The sequence below is a fragment of the Ascaphus truei genome, chromosome 10, assembly GCF_040206685.1.
Source record: "Ascaphus truei isolate aAscTru1 chromosome 10, aAscTru1.hap1, whole genome shotgun sequence".
Lineage (NCBI taxonomy): Eukaryota > Metazoa > Chordata > Amphibia > Anura > Ascaphidae > Ascaphus > Ascaphus truei.
Window position 1 is genome coordinate 30,337,486 of NC_134492.1, and position 4,613 is coordinate 30,342,098.

The window sequence follows — 4,613 nt, forward strand, 5'->3', positions numbered from 1 at the left end:
GATGTGGGGGTTACTGTTTTGGTTTAATAATGTGATCATGGCAATCATTGTCTGGTCCTTTATATCACCCTGCAGGCCGAGCAGAGGACCCTGTAATGTAATTAGCAATATAACACGTCATCGTAATGTAATAACACACCATACAACCGTAAGCCCCAATACAGCTAGTGCACGGTCTAGCGTGACTGCGCATGCTTGCTTGAAGAGTTCACGGCACGTCACTGCGCACGCGTGCTTTGAAGAAGTTATGGCACGTCATTGCGCATATGCCTGCTCAAGCTTCCACAAGAGACCGTTACTGCGCATGCGTGCTGCACACGTACGGACACTGCGCGGTGCGTTTTGAACTTACGTAACACAGCTCTCTGTGTAGTGAAAAATATCCGTAATTACCGTGCAGGTCAGTCTCATTCTATATAAAAGAATGGATTTGTGTTAAATTACTTATGTATGCGTAACATGACCGGTAAATCTAACAGGCAGTGGCGCTGCAGTAATGTAAGTGTTTCAAACATCGGTTTCCAACAGGTGGCTCCGTGGCGCAATGGATAGCGCATTGGACTTCTAGCGGAAGGAAGACATTCAAAGGTTCCGGGTTCGAGTCCCGGCGGAGTCGCGGAGTAATTTTTAGTTCTTAATGTAATGTCCCTCATTGCTTTTTAACAAAACAAAATGAAGGCCATTTTTTTTTTTAACAAGTACTGGAACAAAAAAAGAGCGCCTGCTGGTAGCAGTACCAATTACAATTGCTTGAGTTACATTAATAGTCCTCCCTTTTTTAAGTTCTTTATTAGAAAAGTCTTTAGGGCACTTGTATCATTTTATTATATAGTTCCTACAATGCACACAGCGCTTTACGAAATTACAATACATGGTAAATAAATGACAAAACAATGGCCAGCAGGGAAATTGCAATATAGGGCAAAGGGAGACCCTACCCAAAAAACTAAGGACATGGAACCTACGTCTCTGCGGAGGTGTGCGCAGCTGTGACGTCACGGTGCGTTTTTCGGCCATGGTACGCGCGCCGCCCGTGGGCGTGTCTATGGGCGTGCCAGTGACGTCACAGAGCTGGTTCGCGCTCACTGGATGAATCGCTCACGTGACCAGCCTGTCGAGTCAAGAAATCAGTTTGAACTGATTTCTTGTGCAACGTGCGCCCGCACACCGTATGGACGCGAACACTGCCTTAAGGCAGTCTGTTCGCTCAGTGTGCGGATGTGTCCAGACGGTCTGCAGCATCATGGCCCCAGCCTTAGGGCTGGGACCCGCTGCGCCCGTTGGCGTGGGCGGCGTCGTGAGCTCAACTTACCATTGCGGTTTGAACTCACGATCCGGTCCCAGTCCCTCCTCACTTGCAACTTGCGACACTGTGACGCGGCAGCCAGCAGGAGACACGAGAGAATGGTGTTCTCTTGCGGCAACGCGTCACATGGTACGCGAAGGGGCCAATCATAGACTGGCTCCCTTCAACCAATGGCAAACCAGCCTCCTGAGTCCCACAGCCCCGGCCGCCTGTCCCTTCGGCTCAGTCCCTGACTGTGCAGCTCACAGCCCTGTAGCACAATCAGTAGCTGCAGTTCTGACACGCCAAAGTGTCTATTCATCCTTTAATCTAATTCCATAGCAAACCCCGATCCATCCAACGGCAGCGGGAGCCGTTTCCCCCCGCCGCACACACCCAGGAGCTGCTTTTGTTTGGGGTTTTTTTCAAGGGCGGCTGTTTCCAGCAACATTGTGGGGTGGGGGGATGAGAGAGGGGAGGGAGGGAATTAAACAAAAGACAATGAACAAAAAAAGCCCCAAGTGCAACCCATGAGCGGAGGGGCAGTGGATGTTTGACCGGAGCTGATCCGGTGTTTAGGACCGTCCTGGCAGGGTAATGCTACAAGTGGAGCCCCGACCCGTTTGGCCACGCCCCCCCCGCTCCGACAAAAGTTTCCTGTAGACCGCAGTACAGCGAGTTGCACGCGCCGCCGGCAAGCAAGCCAGCCGTGCGGACGCGTGCAACGGGACCTTAGCCTTAGGCTGAATGCTCGTCAGTGAGCCCTGCAGCCGCAATGAGAGCGGCTTTAGCAGCTGCTCGCGCATGCATCCGCAGGCGTGCGGAGGCCTTGGTCTTATCAAATTTTTAGTTTGAGCGCTCACTGGAGCGCAGGGCCGGTCACATGAGCAGTTCGCCCAATGAGGGCGAACCAGCTCCGTGACGTTACTGGCCCGCCCCCCGACAGCGCACAAACTAAGGCCAGGGAAAGCACCCGCTTTCCCTCAGCGCGCCTCCGCACGGCTGTAGTCACCATGGACTCAGCCTTAGGCTGCGGCCAGGGCGAAGCGCTCGCTCACGCTCAGTGCGATCTGATTGATGATTGCTGGTGCACACGTCCAAAGTGCGTGGGCAAGTGTGCGTGCACCGGCACTGTGCTTGGGGAGACATCCAAAATGGATTTTGTCAGCTCGATAATGGGTCACATGACAAGGTACCAACCAATCACAGAACAGCAGTAAGAAAGAAAAAAAAACAATCACAGTACACGCTACTCCCGTCATTGACACGCCCCACTCGTCAGTTACACACACCTCTCCCGTCTGTGGCACGCCCCCACCCGCGCTCGCAACTGCAGGATATCAAATCACTCCTGCTCAGGGAGCAGGTGAAGTCACGGCGCTCGAGCGCGTTTGAACCTGGCCTTAGAAGATAGAACTACACTAATAATCTAGGTCAGGTTATCTAATCTAATCTAATATCTAATCTAATCTAATTCTAATAATCTAATTCCCTGCGCCCCCCTGCCGGCTGTCCCCTCACTCCCGCGCCCCCCCAACCCCAACTTACCCTCGCACCGGCGTAATGACGTGGCAACGTGACGTCACATGACCTCGCAGCGTCATTTTGACGCCGCGTTGCCATGGCGACGCCGGGAGGAAGCCGCCGGAGCCACGGGTAAGTATGGTTTACAGAGGCCCTGCAGCTCCCCCGGCACTTAATTTAAGTGCCTTCGGGAAGCGCGCGGGGCCTCTGTAAACCCCGCGCCCCCCGTCGGCAGTCTCGCGCCCCCCCTGGGGGTCGCGCCCCACAGATTGCGCACCGCTGATCTAGGTTATGAAAGTAACATCAATAACAGCTTATATTTAGGATTACATTAAATTTACTGTGTCATGGTTCACCAGCCTGATCAAAGAATGGAAGTGCACAACCAACTAAACAATCCATCGTTGTGCTACTTTGTCCTAAAGCTGCTTTATCTGTGCCGGACAAAATGTCAGTCCTATTTATTTCAAGGGATGGGAACTCTTCTCCAGCACAGGGAAGACTGTCAATTATATTGAAGAAAACAAAAAAGGCTATGGATACCATATCTTTCATTGGGGGTGGGAGACAAGACTCACATAAAATGTTAGTGTGGCCAAAAGAAGAAAATGAAATCGTTAAATGTACATATACAAGTTAGCTGCATGAATTAAAGAAACAAATGAAATACCACTCAAATCAAAACTACTGTAAACTTGTTGCACAGAGAGACGGACACAGAGAGACGGACACAGAGAGACGGACAAATCTGTTCCTTGTAACTTTGTCTGATACACAATTCGATACACAGTTTTTGATACCCAGTTACTTAAAATACTTGAGTAAGAGGATGGTGCTTATAATAATGATGTTAGACCTAAACCCAGAATTAAATCCTTATTTTGCTAGGGTGGTGATATACTGCTCTGCAATGTATTGCTGGCCACTTATGCTTCAAATGCGGTTAACCTTTTCAAAGCCAAAGTGGTCAATAACGAAGCCAAACATTTTAAACCATTTACCACACATTGAGAATTTTTAAAAAAAATCAATGTAAAACTGAAGAATATATTAGACAGCGAGGATGGAAATGCTCATTTTGTTTTAAGTAGCTTAAATCTCTAAATCCATGCTGTACATTCTTTAGGAAAACTTCCAGATGACATGGGCCTCATTCAGTAAGTTGCAATAGTGCCGATCGCAGGCTGTATGAGTGGGAAGACGGCATTACAAAGGAGTTTAAGGAAAAATAAGGCAGGCTCAGACAGGCAACATCCTAAATACAACACAAAATATGGAATTTGCATTGTGCGTATTATTGCCTAAATAAGTGTTTCCAACCCCTCTCCAGAGCAACCCTAACCAAACACATTCACATAAGGATAAGTGCACGTGCTGGGTATTTTATTGATTGTTTCAGACATCTGATGAGGCTGGCTCCAGTCACCTTAGGGGATGGATAAGAAATACTGGCCTTATAGATTTATTAATTTTTATTGTTTTTTTTTTAAAGCCGTTTGGAACAGGAAGTTACCTGTCAAACATTTCTGTTCTATAATTACTAAACAATTTTTAACCCACATAATGGAGGGGCATATTGGGTAGATATTGCTTATCCACACTTTACAGTGTCATAAATATGCTGTACAAAACACTACCACTTTAGTGTACATTTATTCTATGTGTGGGACAGAAATAGTAGCAGTCCCACTTTAGCTGCTACCAAGACTATAAAATCAGCTCTTGGAAACACCGCATTGCAAGGTGAATGTGAAATTGTAGATTCCCCCTTAAACTGGTCAACAAAAGCTATGTCACAGCCAAA

At 48.3% G+C, this 4,613-nt stretch overlaps 1 non-coding gene across 1 annotated transcript; it reads left to right on the plus strand.

Moving 5' to 3' along the window:
• The first annotated feature begins 530 nt into the window (after window positions 1–530).
• On the plus strand, window positions 531–616 carry TRNAR-UCU (transfer RNA arginine (anticodon UCU)). The gene is given in 2 exon segments: window positions 531–567; window positions 581–616. It is a non-coding gene; the product is annotated as a tRNA-Arg (tRNA).
• Window positions 617–4,613: the final 3,997 nt, after the last annotated feature.